This window comes from Panthera pardus, unplaced genomic scaffold (assembly GCF_024362965.1).
Source record: "Panthera pardus isolate Hobbes unplaced genomic scaffold, ASM2436296v1 HiC_scaffold_20, whole genome shotgun sequence".
Classification (NCBI taxonomy): Eukaryota; Metazoa; Chordata; class Mammalia; order Carnivora; family Felidae; genus Panthera; species Panthera pardus.
This window is the reverse complement of record NW_026526766.1, coordinates 79613168-79621389: the sequence shown is the minus strand read 5'-3', so window position 1 is coordinate 79621389 and position 8222 is coordinate 79613168.

Sequence of the window (8222 nt, the reverse complement as noted above, 5' to 3'; positions counted from 1 at the left end):
AGCAGGGCAGGGGTTGTATAGCTACTGAGCACCGCTGCTCCAGGTAGGAGCATGAATAGTGCTTCTTTCAACACGACCTGTGGCAAGTACAATGGAGCTGTGAGTTCAAGGTCATGCTCTGTGAGAGGTGCCCTGAGTACAGCTCCTCTGAGCTGCCGGGGAAGTCCTAAGTCAAGTGCTATAAATCACAGTGCTGTTCAACCTTGGCCACACATAAGAACCACCTGGGGAAGTTTTCAACCCATGCTCCCCAACCCCAGGCGCAGCCCTCCCCCCCCGCCCCCCTCCGACCAATTAAATCTGAGCTTGTGGTTACGAGAACGCAGTTGTCTGCATTTCAAGGCTCCCGAGGTGATCTCAGTATGTGCTGCCGGGTGTGAGGCACAGGACTGCAAAACTGAGCACTTTCTCTGAGCCAGAGCTGGTATTGAATGTAGAGAAAGTGCGGTGAGTACCCTGGGGAGCCCTTGCAGGAACACTTAACCCGGCCTGGGAGACTCAAACTGTCTCCCCCTGTCCTCTGGAGGAGAGGCCTGGGCTAAGTTTGGGAGTAAATACCACCCAGCCACATAAAGAAGGAGGAGGAAAATCCCAGCCAAAGCAAGGGTACAGTCCAAGATGCTGAGGCCCAAGAGGAGGGGGGAGAAGGTGGAGCTGAAGGTTGTCTGGCACTGCTGGATCAAAGCTGGGGGTGGGGAGCATAAGAGGCCACAGAGACGGGAAGGGGCCAAATCACAAGGCGGTTGAACTTGACCCTGACACTAGGAGGCACCTCTGGAGCGTTTTAAGTCAAAGAGTCAGAGGGCTGAACAAACCCATGATTTGCTGGAGTTACCAAGGAGGGCTTCCTGGAGGAGGTCAGACTTGAGTGGAGACAGGGGTAGCGTTTGGAACTCTGGCAGGGAGGGAGAGCTGGGGGCATTCTGATCGGCCGGGGCAGTTAAAGCTCTTGAAAACCCTTCCCTCCCCCACGCCCTTTGAAACCCTTTGAATCACAGCCTGCCTGGGTCAAAGACGTGTTTGTTATTTGAAAGCTGTGTTTTCTCTTTAAGAGATTCTGGGCCCCATCCTTTGACTAGGAACCAGGAAGGAATGAAGAATGCAGCCTCTTGCCCAGAGAGCTAATTGTCGAAATGCTGTGGGCCTCACCAGGTTTTATGGTGTCACTGATCTCTATCCCCCGACAGCCCCTCATCTCTAACCGGTCAGTTTTCAGTATATTTTTATGGGCTGCCCCAAAGCCAGCTGGAAGCTTTTTTTCCTATAAACCTTCCCTGAGACAAGTAGCCGAGTTTCACATATTAAAATGAAAATGTCAAAGGGGTTGTTTAAAATATATATATACATAATCTCATTTGTGAAGCTTCAGCTCACGAAACCCACATCAGAGTCCAACAACGTCCGTCCTTTTTTTTCTGCAGAGCTGATGGTCAAGTTAGGACGACCATAAAAATCGCTTGCTTGTTTATCCATTCACTCGACAAACATTTACTGGGCATTTACTAGGTGCCAGGCTGTGAACTGGGCACCAGGATGAAAAGATGCCTCGGGCATGGACACTCCAACACCAGCACCCTCTAGGGCTCAAAATACAAAGTGTTTTCACCTGCAATTTTGTGAGCTGTCTGTGCTGTTATTCTCCCCACTTTTCAGAGGAGGAAATCGAGGCTCTTAGAGGTGAGATAACTTGCCCAGAATCAGGATGCCAGTAAGTGGTAGAACTTGATCTCAGGACATCCAAGTTCACATCTAAGTTCTGTCCACTTGGCTGCTTTTTAAGCAACACCATCTAACTGTTAGTGGCTTAAGAAGGACAACGGCTCCAAAGGTTTAGCCGTTACTTGTAATCTGTCCAATATCTACCCCCCACCTAGAACCCTGCTTTCCTTTGGGGGGAATTCCCATCGTGAAGAAGGAAAAAACTAGCATCCATTTCCCATGGCCACCATTACTGTAAAAGCATAGTGAAGCCAGATTCTTCCCCAGCGTCTCCTCCTGCCTGGATAGTGAATAGGCATGTGTGAAATACAACCTCAGCCAATCAGGTACTCATTCCATAGGCTGACTCCCGAGTGAGTGGTGAGTGGATCCTTGCTGGTAAAATTCAGTCTCAGTCGAGGCCCCTGGATCAGACTGTGCCTGCAGTATTCCATTGGCTGGGGTTCCCGTGGTTCCCTTGACTGCCCTCACAGTCTTCCCTTAAGTCCTTCCCTGCTGAAGATGGCCACAGACAGTCCTGGTTACTTGTAACCAAGAATCCCGACTACTACAGAATCATAGGTCCCCAGCCCGTTTACAGAGCCGGCAGGAAATAGCCACCTTCCCATGGTGCTGTGGGCACTGATCAAGGAGATTCTTCCCAGGAAAACCATTTTCGAATACTGGGAAAGGCTGGGAAAACGTTGGCATAGCCTCTCTTGCCAACGCCTGAAAAATATCCTAGCAGACAGATCCGTTTGTCCAGGCTGCTGCTTGCATCCTGAAAAGCCAGGCACGACCTGGTCTGTCTCCCCACACGGTTCCAGACATCTCGGCTCTTCCAACTGCTGCCAAGCTTGCTCTTCTACAACCCCATTCCCACCTGGATCCTTCTGGACCTTTTGTGGTCACGAGGGTGGACAAGGAGACTGAAGTGAAACCCGGGGGTCTGGTCTGCGTAAGGAGGGATGGCCTGGGGTATGCGGACAGAGGGCTAAAAGGGTAAGATCTGTTCTCGAGGCGTGAAGAAGTTCTCCAGCAAAACAGAACCAACTGGAGAAATATATATAATGTCATTAATTCATTAATTCATTCAGAGATCCCTTTATTTTAGGAAACTGGCTATCATGGCTGTGGGACTGCCAAGTCTAAAATCCACAAGGCAGGGCTGGAAACAAGCAGGAGTCGGCGCTACAGTCTTGAGAAGGCATTTCTTCTTCCCCAGGAAACCCCAGTTTTTGCTCTTGAGGCCTTCAACTGATTGGATAAGGCCCACCCACACTACAAGAGGTAATCTTTATTTAAATGAACTTATTGTAGATGTTAACCACATCTACTGGATACCTTCCCTGCCATGCCTAGATCAGTGTTTGATCAACAGCCAAATGGATGCAGAAAATTAACCATCACAGAAGGGTCACCCCAGTGGGGTATCCCTGATCAGTCCCATATGCTCTTCCTTCCTGGGTACACACTGCTCTGGACTCCCTCTCCAGCTTCTCTTCCAACCACCCCAACCCGGCCACCATACACACCCTGTGTCTGTCCAAGCCTCACAGGTGAGATCCAGACACTAAAGCTCAGAACCACATCTGGAATGAAGAGCTCTGAGTTCACAGCCTCCTACCCAGGGTGTCTCCCACGCCAGCTGGGGAGCTGCCTCCATGCGACGCTGGCCCAGATGTTTCCTCTCTTCCCTGGCAGGAGGCAAATGGGACCTTGAATTGTAATCTTGGAAGAAGCTGCTGCAAGACACAGATCTGAGCGGTCCTAGCTAAACTTCTTGGAACTACTGCCCCACTCCAGACCCAAAGATCAGGGAGCAGGACAGACCCCAGAGAGAGACCAGACTTGAGATTTTCTTCTGAGAGCACCAAAAGAGCGAGGATTATCTTGGAATTGCTGTAGAATTCTGGTGGCAGAATCACAGGCTCTCCAAGCTGAAAGGTCACTTAGATGTTCCCCCACCCTCTGAAATTCATGAGAATGTCACGTATCACAGAACACTCAACCAGAAAGGTTTTTAAACAAAGTCTGGCAGTCGAAAAACTCAAGAGGACTGTTGGAGATCCGACAAAAGCAACATGACGTAAATCTCTGGGCAAGGAGGCAGAAGCCTTGATCACATGATGGCTCGGCTGCTGATTTACCACTTGACCTTGAACAAATCTTTCCTGGACGACCTTGAGCAAGCTTGCTCTCCAGGCACTGGTTTTCCCACCTGAAAACGAGGAGTGGGCAACTTGACTTGGAAAGTCTTCTCTGGTTGTTGTGACGTCCTGCCTCCCGAGTCTGGTATCTAACATGTTCTAGCTGCATGGCCTTGGACATGTCACTTAACCTCCTTAACCTCCGTTTCATTATCTGCAAAATGGGGGAATCATAATCCCTGCCTTGCTCGTCTTGTATACTTGCTGTGGGGATGGAGTGAGAGGTGTGAGGTTACCCTGGGTGAAGTACAAAATTCTATTCACATCTAATGTATTATTGCAAGGTGAAATATCATTGTATGATGTATCTAGGGTATCTGAAGCTGCACAAGCCCCTACAAGACCCAATTTGTCCCCAATTCACAGGGGACAAAGGGCACGGGGGTTAAAGGCTCTGGAGCCAGACTACCTGGGTTCGTGGCTTACCTCTGCCAAGTTTCCTCACGAGTGAAATAGAATAATAATAGCTCATGCGAAGCCCAGGGCAGAGCCTGGCGTGTGGCATGGGCTCCATCCACGTCGGTGATTATCGTGATCATTCTATCATGAAGCAAAGGAGGCAGGGTGGGACCATGAGAGGACCGGTGGCTTTTGAATACACCAGACCCAGCTGGGTTCAAGTCTCAGTTCTACCATTACCAGGTGAATCATACACGTGGCCACATTCTACATCCACTGTCTTCTTTTTTGCTCTCCTCTGATGGCTCCTGGGTCCAGTGCTTGTCCATTTTCCCTCTCTTTTGGGGCTGGACACTTGGTTACCCACGTTGATTGATTGATTCATGGACTGCTTGATCCAGAAGAGATGCTTGGTAAATACTGGAATTCACTAGCATGAAAGGCTCCTCTGTATTTTAATGTGTGGATAATTTGAAAGATGTCTTTAATCCTTTCTGGAAGTATCTGCTATAAAATGGCATAGATGGACTAAATACCAGTGCCCTTGCTTTGGGCTTGAATTCTGTTTGTCTGTCTATCCATCAACTCTTTCTTTTATAACCACACTACTTGTATCATATCAATCAAAGTTCTGATTGAATGTAATAATGTGGACCTAATTCATATGAAAGAGAAGACAAAATATAATAAATGCAGCGTTTGGTGGTCAAATCTTTATAGAAAAGCCTTTGTGGAGAAAGATTGGGAACGACTCACTTGTTCTAAATGTTAGGGTTTAACCAGTGAGTAAGTGGGAAGCCCGGATTATTCAAAGTTACCCAGAGAGGGAAAAACCAAGCTTACGTTAAGTTCATAGAATGAAATAACAGTTGTCAGAAGGAACTTAGAGACCCTCGATATTTGCTCAGGGCCATCACACCTGGTGCATTAACCCACCATCGCAGTCACCTGTTGATCGAGGAGTGTGTCCCTCCAATCCCACCTGCCAGCTCTGGACCAGACATTTTTTGAGCCCAGAGGCTGTCTTACTCATCTTCACGGTGCCTCTCTCTCTCTCTCTCTGCTGCCCACCTCCTCTCTCTCTCACACAGTGCCCGCCTGCAGCATGTTTCCCTAAAAGGCTGCTGAATCTTCAAATGTGAGTAAAGCACCACTTTAACAGATGGGGAGCCCGCATTTTGGAGGAGAGAAGAGGGCCCCACCTACGGTTCCGCAGCAAGTCCGGGGGGAGGGCCAGGAGGATTCCCCTGTGTCTCCGTGTAGTCGCTCTTCTACCCTCCTGAACTCCAAGAGGGGGACAGGCTCTTGCCTTCTCTCATTTCCTCACAAAAGCCACAGGTAAAGGCGTTTATGGCCTGGCAGCTAACCAAGACCATGGTTCTTCAATAGGTCACAGTCTGACCCCGCCAAATGTTGTTGCCGTTGTCTTTAATTTTTAAATGGTGTTAACAGTCACGCCTTCTACTATAATTTGGAAACTCTCCGGCACCTCATGCCGGGGACATTATAAACTGACCCCCAAGTTCAGGCAATGAAACACAGACCCACCTAGCTGGTCACCTGGCTTCAAGGTGAAAGTAACTTTACTATAGTTATTTCCAAAAATTGTATTACAATAATAATTACTCATATTTGTGAAATGCATTTCTTCTTTGTTCAAGCACGTTCATATACCCCCAGCTTATCTAGCATCAGTGCTGTGCTTTTCAAGTAGGTGATTTTACTGTGTAGGAATTACATATACCTCAATGAAGCTTTTTTTTTTTAAGCTTATTTTGAGAGAGAGAGAGAGAGAGCAGGGGAGTGGCAGAGAAAGGGGGGGGAGAGAGAGAGAGAGAGAGAGAGAGCGAATCCCTAGCAGTTTCCTCACTGCCAGCACAGAGCCTGAGGCGGGGCTCAAACTCACAAACTGTGAGATCCTGACCTGAGCCAAGATTAAGAGTCGGATGCTCACTGAGCCACCCAGGCACTCCTCAGTGAAACTGACTTTAAAAGACAAAGGGTGGCTCAGTGGGTTAAGCATCTGACTCTTGATCTTGACTCAGGTCACCATCTCACAGTTCATGGGTTCGAGCCCCACCTCAGGCTCTGTGCTGACAGCTCAGAGCCTGGAGCCTGCTTCGGATTCTGTCTCTCTCTCTCTCTCTCTCTCTCTCTGCCACTCCCCTGCTTGTGCTCTGTCTCTCAAAAATAAATAAACCTTGAAATTTAAAAGACAATGAAAACCACAGGTGACGTTCGTGTTCTTCCTTGTGCTTTTCTGTATTTTCCAAGCTGTCCCTAATCGGAAGGAAAAAATAGAACAGTGCAGTGCACCGAAGAAGGATGAATTACTGTAAGGCCCGTGATCTGCTCTGGAGGTTCTGGCCTTTGGGAGTCTCCGGTGATGGGCAGGCGCTAAGACACAGCGGAGGGGAAGTGACCCGTCTTCCCTCCCTAGGGTATGTGACCCTGGAGAAATCACTTCCCCAAGCCTCCATTCTCTCCCCTGTAAATGGATCTGAAGCCTGCCGTGCCCAGCTCCCCAACTCTGGCAAACCTTCTTGCCAGATGTGTTAGGACACTGTAGCTGTGATGGCCCTGCACCGGTGACAGGTAGTGTTATTACCAAACCTCCTCTGCTCTACAGTCTCCTGGTCTCCTCACCTCCCCCATCTTTAAAATTGCCAAATATTTCAGAGGCGCCTGGCCGGCTTTCTTGGGAGAGTGTGCGATGATCTTAGGGTTGTGACGGTGAGCCCCATGTTGGGTGTAGCGATTACTAAAAAAATAAGCCACCAAAAATCCTAAACATACAGAAAATAGAGAAAAAGTTTCAGGCTTGAGAAGGAGAAGGATCAGATGGACCAGCTATGGACTGGCCACCCAGCTCTGTCAACTCTTCACACTTTGCCACCTCTGCTTGAGATATTCTTCTTTTTCCTAAGAAATCCTCACAGATAGAATTCAATCCCCTGTGGGTCTCTTTCTGATCGCCTTCCCAACCCTCCCCTCCCAGAGGTTATCCACTGTTCTAAATTTGGTGTCTTTGGTTTCCTGCACACGTTCTAATACTTTTTGGACCCGACTGTATCCCTAAAAATATATACATGGACAGTTTTGAGTGTTTCAAAAAAAAAAACCAAAAATTTTTCTATCACCCTGTACCTATTCTATAACTTGACGTTTTTTTTGTTTGTTTTTGTTTTTTCTGGATAATATCTGTGTTCAAGCTTATTGCCTTGGTTTATTTTCACTCCCAGCAGATCATTCCACTGTATGAACAGATCACGATGTGTCTATCTCTGGACAGCTGTAGATGGACAATTAATGAAGGTCTAAGTTTTCAGAATTATATGCTGAGTGACTGGATCACTGTAGCACAGAAACGGGCACCTTTGAGTTTATTAGAGGTTGTCAACACTTCGCCAATGTAGCTGGAGACACTTACATCTCTACCAATGGTGTATGAGGGTTTTAGCCATGTCACACGCTCAGCACCCCGCCCCTCTCCCCACGTGGACAGACTCTCACTCTTGGCCTGTCTGGTGGACGTGAAATGGTGTGGCACAGGCTCTTCTCGTTTGCATGTCTCACATGGCCAGTGAGGTTGAACTTCTTTTCATATTTTTGGCCATTTAGGTTTCCTCTTTTGTGAATGGCCCATTGATATCCTTAACCCTTTTTAAACCCCCCCCCCTTTTTTTTTTTAGCCATTGGATTGCCTTTTTCTTGTTTGTCCACACTTTCAGCCCACTTCTGCCAGATCCCAAAGCAAATTCAGATCATGGCACTTCCCACAGCTCTCTCTAGAACATCCAAAGCTTAGCTTGTAACCTTGCTAGTGGCCCTGGTTTGCCTGTGGGCTGTAAATCAAGTTCAACCCCAAACTCAGCTCCACTTTCTTTCTCTTCAGACCTCACCTTCCACTGCTTC